The sequence below is a fragment of the Euprymna scolopes genome, chromosome 33 (genome assembly GCF_053919585.1).
Source record: "Euprymna scolopes isolate OS-2025 chromosome 33, ASM5391958v1, whole genome shotgun sequence".
Classification (NCBI taxonomy): Eukaryota; Metazoa; Mollusca; class Cephalopoda; order Sepiida; family Sepiolidae; genus Euprymna; species Euprymna scolopes.
The window spans coordinates 60012406-60027605 of NC_136514.1; the positions used below are offsets into that span (position 1 = coordinate 60012406).

Consider the following 15200-nt stretch of genomic DNA (forward strand, 5'->3'; position numbering starts at 1 on the left):
TGATGAGCCGTTCCATATAAGTTATCAAATTTACCAAATTTTCATTACTAATGATTACTATATTGTCCAATTTCTACTGTACACTCTTTAACCCTTATCCTTGAGTGGCCTCTTGGCCTTGATAATGTGGTGATGCCTATGTAAAAAAAAAAAAAAAAAAAAAATATAACCAAAAACTCCTGGTCGTTTCTTTGGAAGAAGTGTTCATTTCAGCTTTTGGTAGATTCATCAACAATGATCCGGATGAACAACGGTATGATTTCTTGTTAGCAAGATGCATAACCCTCAGGAATTGCGTTCCATCTCCTTTGTGTTATCCGTGTTCTACACGCCCTGTAACCCATGCCACACACACATCTACAAAGATTTATGAAAACTAGATGACACAAAGAAACTTCACTATATACACGTCATTATATACCAAACGCACTTTATAGACAACGCCCTATATATATAGACCTTATACCCCTTCCCCCACAGCGTAACATGTATAGGACATTAATTCAGAAAGTTTTCCAATATTTCAGTTTCTTCCAACTATATATCATTTGTTGTTGTTGTACCATGTTATTGACACTAGAATAATATACTTCACTACAATTTAGTCAAATAAATGATGTAGTTCAGCTCGAACAACTGGAAACATTTTTCAAATATGAGCGAAAAATCAGAACCAGCAAGGGGAATAACTCACATTTTTTAACTGAAAAATAAATAGAGCTATCTTCCTTACGAATAAAAAATCATGTCTGTCTCTGTATAAGATTTTAAAATGTTGAAACATTAAAATTTAAGACTTAAATAACTTTACTGCATACCAGGCAACGTTGGGTAGGAACAGCTAGCACACACACACACACACACACACATATATATATATATATATATATATATATATATATATATATATATTCGTATCAGTGTAGGGGTAATAATTCCTGTCGGTCTTAAGATTTGAATGCCGCCAGAAAGTTACTTTTTGCTCCATTTGATAAACCTTTATCTCATGGCCATCAAACAATTGCTACGGGAATGAAGGGAATCAAGAAGTATTAAGCACCGAATTTGGACGAATGCATTAGACAATCTAGAGCGTTTGAATTAGTGAAAGTCGTGAACATTGCATAAAAGCTAGTTAATTGCCTTTTATTTATTCTGCAGACAGTGCCCATCCTTAAGTATCTGTAAAGGAACTTGATAATTATAATTAAACAATAATTATCATTTATACCAACAAACACTAGTGTTTCATACTTACGCAATCATCAGTGTAGGGGTTGACAATTCCTACCAGTCATGAGATCCAAATCCAGCCATAAAGCTACCTTTTGCTCCATTTGCTAAGCCTTTACCTCATGGCTGCCCAAACAATTGCCATTGAAGGGAATTTGGCGTTTAGTAGTTCAATTTTAATAATAATAATAATAATAATAATAATAATAATATATCTATATATACATCTATGTGTGTGTGTGAGTTAGAGAGAAAGAAAGAGAGAAAGAGAGAGATCTCTCTCTCTCTTTCTCTCTCTCTCTTTCTCTCTAAGAGAAAGAGAGAGAGAGAGATGATAATGCATCGTATTGTTTTATTCAAAGAACCTGAAACCCAAAGTGTCTTGTTTAAAAACACTGAGATAAATTAAACAAGAAAACAGCGATGCTAAAACAATGCTTAAGCTCACAAAACAACAACTAAAAAAGAAATCAAACAATTGTTTTAAAATGGTTGGCAAACAAGTTGAAATGGAAATATTTGCATAAAGGTTTCAATTTCTTCTTTTATACTGTTAAATATGTCATGTTTTTATTAGCCTTGAATATTTATGATACAGTTTTTAGATAAACGTTTTATATATATTTATATTTTGTATATAGATTTATTACATTCTGTGGAATGTATAGCATGAACCGTCATCAGATAAAAATACTTTGAATAATCAGTGCAACCTGAAACGGAGATAGACAAAGGTAATTTACTTTTATGAGCAAAAAAAAAAACGCTGTTATAAAATGTTATAAAAGAAAATTTTTTTTAGTTGTTGCAATAATAATAAGCTTTTTCATGAAGAAAGTGAACACAAGGAGATATTCGCTGTGTTTTTTTTTGGGGGGGGGAGAGAATTGAATTAGGAAAGAGATTAATATTATCCTATCTAATTATTTACTTCTTAAACTTAACTTTCTAATTTGACAAAATGAGTGACGCACATGGACTAACATCAAAGTCACATTCGCCTTAGATTACAAATTTCCTACATTATCGAGAGAATCTCGTTCCAATGGAGAGACTGATTTGAAAATCTTAGTTTCACCTCCAGTCGAAATCGTGACATCATTCTTGACCATCTCTCTGTTTTTTCTATGGCGTTTGACATCTGCCCCCCCCCCCTGCCTCAACTTTACATCACCCATCTTTGATTTAGCCATAGAGACGATTTTGTTTTACAGATCGGGATTATCATGCACTCAGTGTGACCCTTGTCAAAATTCATACTAACTTAATCACCATTAACATAGGGCCCCTAATAAAAGCCAATCGGGGATAAGGGTTAATAAGATGGGCGGATAGTCAGTTGGATGATGAAGAATATTATTGAGAATGGTGAATGGAATGAACAAAAGTTGAATTCCTATGATAACGGTTTAGAGCAAATATAAATAGTCTTTGAATGAAATGCAGTGGCAGTAGAGGTTTCAATGGATGGAAAAACTGAGGAGTAAAAGCACCATCCAGACATCGACTAGAAAGAAAGGAAGATTACTGAAATACTAAAAAAATCTATCTCATTCATATTCCAAGAGAAATCACTGATCATTAACAGTATGTTTGTTCCTATTTAAAGTGCCTCATTTTAGAGAACGATTTTCCTCATATTGTGCTTAACTTTGCTCTTGTGTGGATGCAAATAGGGACCGATTAGACACAACAATAACACACACTTCACTAACAATACAACAAAATAAACTAAAGTTAATTCACAGAAAAGACCATGCTAGTCTCTATCTACTTTAGTGTCATTTCCATAGAAGGTGTTCAGCTTAGTTACCGTCTTTAGTTATTCCTTATAAGACATTCACAACAAGAACTCGTCTTTCGACTTCAATGAAAAAAGTATTTTCTTTCTATGTACATGTGTATATCCTCAAGCGGAATTTCCATGAACAGAATTTCTTTGAAAAAACTTCTTGTCTATAGTACACATTACTATGTGATTGCTTCCCTGCTGATTAAAACATGGTCATCTTTAAATTCAGTTTTAAATCCTTGTCACGAACCACTCGATAGGCAATCAAGCGCAGTTCCTCCCTTGTGTTGATTATAGTAATTCAATAGTATTATTTGGGTTATTCAAACTACTGTTCTCATCTTGAGTGTTATTTTCACAATGTTTTTGTCGATATAACCTCTGACCTTATTCAAGTGTCTCTTCTTGAACCTGGGAATCTTTCTGCCAAACTTATGAATCTGCATGAAATTTCAAACTAAACCCTTATTTAATTCACGGAGGTAGCATGCTCCTGTTCTATCAGCCGCGACTGGGTAGAAGTGTGAAGTAATTCGCAATTGTATTTTGAGATTCGCCCGCACTTGGGACTGAACATTCAACCTTTTGAAGAGTAACTTATAATTGAATTTGACCAAAATTGAAATTCCGTGCAGATTCCCGAGTTTGACAGAAAGATTCCGAAGGGCGACAAGACACTTAAAGAAGATCGGAGGTTACATTGATCTAAACGTTGTAAAAATAACATTCAAGATGAGAACAGTAGTCTGAAGAATCCAAATAATACTAATAATCAATCCTTATCTCAAAAACTCAGAAACATAATACTCCACTAGTGTTCCTCATCTTTCGGCTGGCTAGCATTTCTCTCTCATTAACTTTTATTCCCACGTGTCTTGATGAGTCCTGATTCCAATAATGAAATAAAAAAAAACAACAAAGTAAAAAAAAAAGAAAGAATACAACGCAATAAAATTGCAATAAAGACATAAAAGTACACATGGGTACACAGAGGTCACAAACCGGCGGAGGTGGTGAGAGCGGGTATTGTAAGTAGTTGTAGTACGAGATAAGTAAAACTATATAAGCATGTAAACAATAAAGTTGTAAGCAAAATACTAAATATAACCCAAGATGAGCCGATAAACGTTTGAGGCTGAAAGGAGATTAAGAAGCTGCGTTATTTGTGACGATATTCGGAGATGAAGATGAAGAGGCAAAAGAAATGAAAGGTGATTTTCACCAATACTTACTAAGCTGCTTATCGGTGGAAGCTGATAAAGAAAAGAGAGATTGTTCACTTTGATGAACTGATCAAAGGGAAAATCTCCAGACCAGGTGCTTCTTGGTGGACTCTAATTAGAATACACTGTAATAGTAACAATCGACAAACTTTTTGGGTAAGTTATGTGAGACTTTATTTCTAATCTTTAACTTGACTTATATACATTATTAGCCTTCTTTAAATCTCAAGAGAAAATGGATGCAACCTGAAGTCTACAGTAAGGCAAGCATTTAACAATCTCAGATCGCATCTCTCTTGAACCTGCATTTTGCTCAACAAATGATTAAACCCCTCCTGTGACGAGAATATATATATATATATATATATATATATATATTCACACACACACACACACACACACACACACACACACACACACACACACACGTGCATATATATATATATTAGTGATGGGACGATTCCAATATTTTTCCTGATACGATTACCGATTGCATACTAAATTCCAGATTCCGATACAATTAAACATTCTGATTCATATTCTTTATGAATGTCTAAATACTTAACTATAGAGTTGTTATTTTTTCCTGATTACCGTAAAAACACATGTTAAATGTCCATATATTTTTGCAGATGCAAAAATTCCCTGGTGGATGGCTTATAGATTTTAGTTTTGCTGCTAGTTTAAAATTAATAAATACTTATTATCATTAGTACCAACAGTGGAAGATTTTGGTTTAAACAAAATTAAGCACAAAGTAGACAATTAAAAGAATCGTTTTGGCATCAGAAAATGGGCACAAATTATTACGATTTTGATACCGATTCCGATACCTCAAAATATTCCAATTTTTCCGATATTAGATTCCAATTCCAAGTAATCGTCCCAACACTAATATATATATATATATATATATATATATATATATATATATATATATATATATATATATAATTATAAAACTCAAATGACCTTGTAACGAGTGATTTAACCCACTTTCCGGTTTACAACATCCAATTGCGCATATTCTTTATTACAACTATACTGTCGCTATTTTCTTACAACTAAACACCTTTAACTCGTTGACAAACATAAAAACAATTATAGTAAAGCCAAGACTACTACTACTACTACTTTTACTACTACTACTACTCTCTATCCGTCCCTTTTCTTTCCTTCCTTCCTTCCTTCTTTTTTTATTTTTTGTTTATATTTCTAGATACAAAATAGTTGTGTGAGAACGGTGAATTTGTTGACACATTTACTAATCTGTTTCAATATTAGTTTTATTTTATTTTATTTATTTAGGTTTTATTTTTTTGCTTCAGGGTTTATTAATTATTTTTTTTTTAGATTTTAAGTTTCTATAATTTGGTTGAAGAATTCCAATATGGGTTTTTCATTCTTATATTTCTCATCGGTAGGTTCATGTGCGTTTTTACCGCTAAATGACTTTCCTCGGCGTTCGATTTGTAGGGAAATCGTATTTAATTTTCGATTTCTGAGCGATTATTTCGAAAAATAAGTAACTTTACACGAATAGGGATTTTTTTTTTCATGTTTGAATGATCCGTCTGTGATTTTTCATTTTAATATATTTTCATAAAAATGTTTCTGTTATATCAAAAAAAAAAAAAAACTATTTTCTTTACGTCACCAGTGTCACGCTCATACATGAATCCGATAGCTAATATAACATACTGACCCAACGAGTCACGGGTAGTCTAGTATATATATATATATATATATATATATATATATATATATATATATATAGAGAGAGAGAGAGAGAGAGAGATATATATATACACCCCCACATATATATATATATATATATATATATATATATATATATATGAACGTACATGTATATATATATGTATATATATACACATATATATATATGTATATATACATATATATATGTATATATATATACATGTACATATAAATATATATATACATGTACATATAAATATATATATATATATATATATACACATGTACATATATATATATATATATATATATTAGTGAGTGTGTGTGTGTGAGAGAGAGAGAGAGAGAGACGTATAAATTGTGACAAACAGACTTCTAACATTATTTGTTTTAGTTCCAAGAATTCAAGATCAACATTTTGATCAAAATGTTGATCTTGAATTCTTGGAACTATTAATGTTATAAATCTGTTTGTCACAATTTATTCTACAATAGTTTTTGCTTGATCTGAACAGTCAATCCATGAGTGGATTTTAACACTGGTAGAATGTGAATATTGAATGTAATAATTTTATTTCAGCTACCTTACATTTAATCCTGTTTTTTTGTTTTTTTTTAAATTACATTTTCACCTCAAACAAGGCAAATTGCCACTTTGGTGTAGGGGGCTACTATCAGGGGCAACAACTACTGGGGTACTATGTAGGGATTTGGGCAGCAAGATGTCGGTTCACGTTACACTTGAACTTTTGCACATCAGTACTGTTGGGGAAGCAGGGACCTGGAATGTAATTCCAAAGTCTAGCGGTTCGGGGGAAGAAACTATTGGAGTAGAAAGATCTTTTACATCTAGGGATCTCTACAGTGTGGGGTTGGGATTTAGCAGCCTGTCGGGTTTGTCGAGGGTGCTTGCAGTTCGTCAGAGAATTCACCATTAAAATACTTGTAAACATGCAGAAGGATGCAACATTTCGTCGATGGGACAGAGCTGAAGCTTAGATGCCAGTTCAGGGCCTATCAGGTTTGCGACTCTCTTTTGAACCTTGTCAAGGAGTGAGAGACTAGTAGCAGATGCACCAGCCCAAATGTGACAGCAATACTCCATACATGGGCGAATGGTGGCCTTATAGAGGTACAGGATACTTTCGGGTGTTAGTAGTTGTCTAGCACGGTAGAGAGAGCCCACCTTTCTTACAGTGGCCCTGGCAATGCCTTCAATGTAATTGTTCCAACTCATGTTTCCTGTGAACGTTAGGCCAAGGAGTTTGAAAGATGTACTCTCAGATAAAGAGTCGTTGGCCATTGCTATAGGTGGTAGAGAGGGTTTCTTGTAATTATTGTATGAAACTAGTTTAGTCTTGACGGCATTGAACATGACCAACCATTTTTGTCCCCATTCCACTACAGATTGAAGGTCATCCTCTAGTGTTTCTGCCATTTCTTTAGAAATGTTTTTATTCATCTTCCTGTCGTGCCTGCCATAGAGTGTCGTGTCATCAGCATATATACCCATCTCAGAGGCAATTTTGTCGGGGAGGTCATTTATGAATATCAGGAACAATAGAGGTCCAAGGATAGACCCCTGGGTCACTCCCGCATTTATATCATATTGTTTAGATGTACGAACACCAAGGACAACCTGGATTTTTCTCTTATCTAAGAAGGATTTAATTATGTTAAGTATTCTACCAGTGATACCGTATGATCTAATTTTCCTGAGGAGACCCTCATGCCATACCCTGTCAAAAGCCTTAGATATATCTAGAGCTACCGCTCTGCCCTCACCCACTTTGTCTAGTGAATGGTATATACATTCAGAGATTACAGTTAGGATGTCTGCTGTGGCTTGTGGCTGTGCCTTGTCTAAATCCATATTGTTGGTCAGTCAGAAGTTTAGCATCTGTAAGGTGATGGACTAGAGCATGGTTAATTAAGGTCTCAAATATTTTGGCAAAAAGTGGGCGGAGGCTAATGGGGCGATAATTTGATGGGTCAGTCCTTTCGCCAGAATTCTTGAATACTGGTACAACAGAAGCAGTTTTCCAACAGCCCAGAAAGCAAACTTCATTAAGGCATTTGTTGTAGAGTTTGGAGAGAACTGGAGCTACTTCGGCTGAGCATTTTTTTAGTAGCACAGCTGAGATGATGTCGGGTCCACATTTATAACCTATTTAAGTATTTACTTTTGACTTTGGTGATGGTTGCTAAGTTGGATGTGTCAAGTTCGAATCCTGTTTGTTCCACAAAAAGAATTTCATCAAACCACAGCTGACTTTGTATCTAACCTCCTCTCTCGTAGAACACCAGGATACAGCATTAAAAATTAGTAGCAAAATACAGTACAGTATATAATACACGTGTATATAATCAAATAACACTGTGAGGCAGGGTAAATAATAATAAGTAATCAGGGACCGGGAAAATATTGTATTTCACATCGTAACCTGAGAAAACCGTAATCTTGGGCCACCGTACCCTGGGGTTCTACTGTAATATACATATATATTAATATAAACATTTTGGCAACATATATGTATACAAGTTAAAATGTTTGCTTGAACAAAAAACTTATAGCAAAGTATAGCTCTTTGTTTAGTTATCTGCTGCATTTTCAGAACTTGAAAAATACGTCTAACAAGAGTTTAACTTTTCCAACTGAAAAACCGATGCGTTCCTGCAATTGATCCATTTGGAAAATGCAATATTGATGTTAAGCATTAGGTACATAAGAAATGCAGTGGACTTGTTAAGAGATAATAATCAGTTCATGCACAAGATGTGCACGATAATGGAGACAAATGGGAACTCAGATGTGATAAAAGTATATTTGGATGATTGAGGTTATTAAAGGTGTTCAGAAATGTTGTTAACTTGGTGATAATATCATTAAAGTTGATGTTAGTATGGTCGCAAGTTATGTCATTTCAGAAAGCTTCTACCATTATGAACAATGAGAGTTTTATCACTGTCGACCAAGGAAAGAGTCTATCTGGCATATGTATAAAATGTAATGTAAGTGAAAGCTGACAGTTGCATAGAAATAAATGACATGAGAATGATACGATGAATGTGTACTGTGAATCAGACTTAGATTGAGAAGCTCAGGGAAAAATTCAAAGTGATGGGAGGAAGTGATCAGGATGGATTTGAGAAAAAGAGAGATAAATAAAAACCTGGCCAGAGATAGTTTTGAAAAACCATCCAATACATACTAACTTGTAAAATGGATGTTAAAACGAATATAATGATGATGAATACCATCATCATCATTATCATTATCACTATAATTAATAGCAAGTGATGATATCCATAAGTATAAAGACACTAACAAATGAAAGTTGACGATGATCAATGATGAAAAATCTGCTTTAAAAGAAAGGTTGTTTAAGCTTACAAAATAATTAAAGGAAGAAAACTCCAGCTATTTCTTAGCTATGTTGGATACATCACGCTAAATTGTCTTTGCTTTTATTTTTGTAGTTATCAGCCAATTACTTTCTACTGACATTTCTTTAAATGTGTAAATCTTTAAATATAAATGTCAATAAGTACAAAATAACATTGGCTTCTGTGAATTGATTTAACATATTTTAAAAGAAATAATAAAGTATTAAAGTAGTCTCAATCTTTTTAACAGACGTTAGTACTTTGAGCATTGTCTGCATATCAAATATGGTGAATATCTATCGTTTAAAATATAATTATCCACTGACACGTGTTTCATCATCTATGACTCATCAAAGTGACTGAATCTAGCGAAATTCGAAATCTGGACTCCATGGTTAGAAGGTTGGAATATTCATTGTAATATTAAAGCTGAGGTAATCAACGTTTGTTTCCCTGAAGCTTTGTTTTAAATCTATTTATATTTAATCGCATATATTTTTATCTTGGAATCTTTTGAGATGAGGATTGATAATTTGGATTCTTTCGATTATTCTAACGACTCTTCTCATCTTGGATGTTATTCTCAAAATATTTCAGCCAACATTTCGAACTCGGGCATGTTGTTGAATTATGGGTCATCAGATTTTGACATGGTTCATGGCTTTGGTAGAGCCATTTTGGATGACAATAGTGTCTTTGGGTATTAGCAAGAACTATGTCAATAATTAATATAAATTTAGTATAAATGTTGTTGTAGTGAAGAAGAAAATGAAAGATATATATATATATATATATATATATATATATATATTAGGTTATATATATATATTAGGTTATATATATATATTAGCTTGGTGCAAAAGTAATGTCGTCTTTTGAGGTTCAACTTTAAAATATCATAACTCCTTTCAAATAAACTTTATCCATCAAAATAAGAACCACTAGAATTAACACATTTTTGCCAATGAGAAACAAGTTTATTTATTCCATTAGCATAGGAATCCGGATTTCTGGAAGCAATGTAGTCATCTCAGCTTTTGAAGCATTTTTTGCACAGGAAGTTGTTGAGATGCTTGAAAAAGTGATAATCGATGGGCAAGAGGTTGAGTGAATATGGCAGATGAGGCAGAGTCTCGTAGCCCAATTCGTTCAGCTTCTGCAGGGTCAATTGAGCAACATACGGGCGAGCGTTGTCATGGAGAAGAATTAGTCACTTCATATTGACCAATCTTGTGCACATACGTTGGAGCTTCTGGGGCATTTCATCAATTTGTCAGCAGTACTTCTGTTCCATAATTGTTTCATCTGGATTCCAGAAGCGGTGATCGATAAGACTGGTCAAAGACCACCAAACATAACCATAAACTTTTTTTGGTGCAATTTCAGCTTCAGGAAGTGTTGTGGAGCTTCTTCAGCATCTAACAACTGTGCCGGCGTCATCAGTTGTCACTTCTCATCACACATCACAATCTGCTCGAGAAATGGATCATTTTTGTTGCGCAGAAAGAGTGTAAGAGATATCTCAAAATGATGATCTTTTTTTATTATCGTTCAATTCTTGTGGTATCCAATTATCCAACTTTTTTACTTCTCTCTTTGCTTTAAATCGCAAATGGCTGTTGAGTGGTCGATTTTGAGTTTAATACCAATTTCTTAAGGCTTTCAAATGTTTGTTATCAACTGCAGTCCGCCAGCACGACTGTCTTCACCTTCGAGGCTCTCGTTACCCTTGTGAAATTTCTTGAACCACCATTGTGCCACACATTCGTTAGTGGTTCCTGGGCCAAACGCATCATTGATATCACGAGCCATATCCGCAACTTTTTGGCCTAGAACAAGAAAATCGTGCGGATTTGAATTTTGTTCATGCTGTCGAAAAGCCTGCAAAAAAACGGATGAAGTGATTGAGAATGGTAACAAATAACACGATTCGAGAAAGCGAAAAACATGCTTCAAAATGATATATAACCTGGCTATATATATCAATGAATTAATTCAGAAATCATATATAAATGTAACATGTGTGAGAAAACGATATTGTTTTTTGCACCAACCTAATATATAGGGGCATACATATAAAAATAGAAATAAATTAAACATTGAGAGAATAGAAGGGTCACCAGTTAGCAAATGCTAAGTAAAAATATGAACAGAAGAGATTTGTAAATTCAAAAATTAAGAAAAACGAAATTTTATAACAAAACATTTTTATATCGCAATGTCATAAGATTAAAAGTATTTTCTATTATTCATGCAAACACGTGTTCAGTAAAGTAAGTTGAGTAAGTAGTCCCAAGTCAATATGTGCATTGCGTGAATAATATGCATATGTAAGTATTCGGCAATATGGTACTGAGTATGTTAAGACATACATCTAGGAGAAAGGAACTGATATAAAACCTGAGGCCTATTGTCTGCTGTTTCTGTGGCAATTATTTGCATCGACTATGTGAATCAATAGTTCCAAAAATTGTGGATGGTGCTACACGAGTCTTCACCATTTTAATCAAACCATTTGTGTGGGTTTCTGACAACTTAACATGTTTCTTTTTGTTTTGTTTGTAAATAACCTCACTATGTCCTCACTGACGATAAAGTGAAGGCAGCAGAAACAGGTAAAAGGTATTACTGGAAGTCTCTAGTTGGATCTCTACACAGTGGTAGATGGCCGTTCTAGCACAAACCTGTGAGAAATTTTGCAGTTCGTGTCCGCCATTAGTGACAAAGCAGCCCCTTTTCAGGATTAGCACAGCTTTTCCCATACCGGGAAAGGGCGATCAAAAGAAGCCCTAAACATTGTTTGTTCATCCCTAAACTTGGCAGCCCGCTGCATCTGTCTGGTTATCCAATTCGGCAGTCAGAGCAACAGAATACGACAACATAATCGCAAAAGGAAATTTTCTTTTCGATCCTGGAATGTCCTTATCTTCAGCAGAGCGTAAAATAGTTCTTGTGTTTCTTGAGTTACAGAAATACGACATTGACTTAGCTCTGTTATGTGAAACACGCATGGCTGGAAATTCCCAGCTTAGAGGGGAAAACGGTGGGTATGACTTTTTTGGGTCAGGGAAGAATGAAAACGAACCTTGTCAATCCGTTGTTGATTTTTCCATTAAGTCAAGCCTTGGCAAATCATTATCTTCCTTACTCAAAGGTATTTCTGATCGGATCATTCCACTTTCGCTAGAGTTGGAGAACAACACCAGGCTGGCAATTATCAGTTGCTATGCCCCAACATTGGATAGCTCGGAGCAAGAGAAAGGCAAATTTTATGATCTCCTTTGTGATGCGAGTATGAAAACTCCCTACAAGGATAACTTTATGAAAATGATGCGAGTATGAAAACTCCCTACAAGGATAACTTGCTGGTAACTTCAATGTCCGTGGTGATCAGTCTTGAAATGGCGTTCTTGGTAGTCATGGTGTGGGCAGGGTAAATGCGAATGGTGTACGGCTTCTCACTATTTGTAGGGAGTTTGACCTTTGCGTTACCAATACCTTTTTCCAACAAGCCAACCACTGCAAGGCCACATGGATGCACCCTCGCTCTAGGGACTGGCATCTGATTAACTTTGTCATAACAAAACGAAAGGACATCAATGACTTCAACATCACACAGTCTTTTCATTAACAAAATTTAAAAAAATATAATTTTGTGAAAAATAAAAAAGTCTTTTTAATAGAATAAACAAAAATAAAAAAAATCAATTAATTAACTAATTAGCTAGTTAACCAATTAATTAATTAAATAGTAATGGATGAAATCAAAGGAGTAATCTGGAATCCATGTGTGAATTGATTTTAATGTAGCATAAAAACTTCGTAAATCTATAAAAATAATAAATGAAATGATATGTGTGTGTATATGTGTGTGTTTATGTGTGTGTATGTGTGTGTGTTTGTGTGGTTTATAATAATCTGAACCTTTAAAGCATCCAGATAAGAAAAGAACTAAAGCCAAAACAATCGCAATAATTCAGTTAGTGTCATGGTGTAAAAAATCAAATGCTATCGACACAAAAATCATAATAGACAATGAAAAAATAGGTAAAAAAATCTGTTTGACGATTTGAATATGTAAAACAAGCAATCAAATACAGACAAAAGTAAAGAAAGAAATCAGAAAGAAGAGAAAGGAAAAACAAAATAGAAATTATGAATGATAAAGGAACACAAACATAAATAATGGCGAAAGAAATGTGAAAAAGAAAAAATGAAAATGTGGAGAAATTCAAATAAGCTAAACTAAATTGGAAATACGTGTTACATAATAAAAGCCGTTGTTTGAAAGGAAAGAGTTTGACTGACCTCTAGGTGTTCAGAGGGCAAGGGAGAATGCACGACATGACTATACGGTACAGACGTCTGATATATATATATATATATATATATATATATATATATATATATATATATATATATGCCATTCAAATACGGTGTTGTTAGGATATATGTTTGTGTTAATTTTACTCATTTAGAACTGCTTAAAAGCTCCACCGCTCACTCATTTTGACCAAATTTAAAACAATTTCTACAGTTCATAGGTCACCTTTTTAACTATATTTTGAAAAAAAAAAACCTTTCAATTATCGTTCAGTAAAACAAAAGTTATAATAAAATTGCTGGTGTTCAAAAGTTCTTAGAATATATAAGAAACGGGGAGACGATTTTTTCTGCTTGGCATTTGGTTACCATAGCAACCAAATCTATTTGCCCTCCTTGCTATGTTTTCATTTGCTGCACACCTGTGTTGTTTGCCTTGTAACTACAAGTACGTCGATTCAGCTAATACTGTCGCTAATAATTCACTGCTGCCCTGATCTATCGCTCAGATGTACTGTTACTGATAATTCGCCGTCACTGCGCTCAATCGCTAACTAACTGCTGACTATTTATTTATTTAATTATGTATTTTATTTGATTTTTTTTTATTTAGTCAATTTAAGAAGTTGATAATAATTTTTTTATGTTAGCAAAGCAAAGCCTGGAAACATAGAAAAATGCGAGCATGAAAAGTAATATAGTTAAGATTAAACTTAAAAAGTAAAAGGACTATTTGTTAAAACTGGAACAGAAAAAGACAAGATATTCTCGTAAAAAATATAATAAATTTATAACTTAAAATATTGTAGTATTAAGAATTGAATTAAAAAAAAAACTTAATTCTACAATATTTTAAGTTATAGATTTATTATATTTTTTACTTAAATATCTTGTCCTTTTCTTTTCCACTTTTAACAACTAGTCTTTTGACTTTTCTAAGTTAAATCTTAATCATGTTACTTTTCATGCACCCATATATATATATATATATATATATATATATATGTATATATATGTATATATATATACATATATATATTAAATGGAGCTAATAAAGAATATATATTAAACGAAACAAACTTATCAAGATAGAAAAAGCTGTACATAGTTAATATAATTATATATGTGGCTTCCTTCAGGTTTTACAGACTATGGATACCCATTGTAAGGGTGCCTGCGCATGAATTTTGTGTGGCAAGAGTTGTGCAGTTTTCCACCACGCCTCTTCCAAGTCAACATTGTTGTATATCAGTGGCAAGTTGAGGTACAGGACGACTGGAAACAATGCCGAGATTAGTGGAGAGCACATATAGCGCCTAGAATTCCCAAATGGTCACCCATCGGGCACTAGCCAGGCTCAACATTGCTTAACTTTGGTGATCTGGCGAAAACCGGTGTGTCCACGTGATTGTACCGTATTAATTATATATGTGGAGGGAATTAAACCCTGCAAATGAACATTGACCAAATTTATCATTGAAAAACAAGGCATACAGCATACAAATAATTATTTCCTTATTTCA

The 15200-nt window shown here is 33.6% G+C and overlaps 1 protein-coding gene across 2 annotated transcripts in view; it reads left to right on the top strand.

The window, feature by feature from the left end:
* Nucleotides 1-15200, top strand: part of LOC145258252 (U24-ctenitoxin-Pn1a-like) — a 551994-nt gene that overhangs the window by 102330 nt on the left and 434464 nt on the right. Inside the window, exon 1 of one of the 2 annotated variants that reach the window (XM_080116229.1) lies at nt 4285-4404. The exons of the other annotated variant lie outside the window; for it this stretch is intronic. The gene's annotated coding sequence lies outside the window, so the exon portion shown is untranslated. Of the gene's footprint in view, nt 1-4284; nt 4405-15200 lie in introns of those variants that run through there. 2 annotated transcript variants of the gene reach the window in all.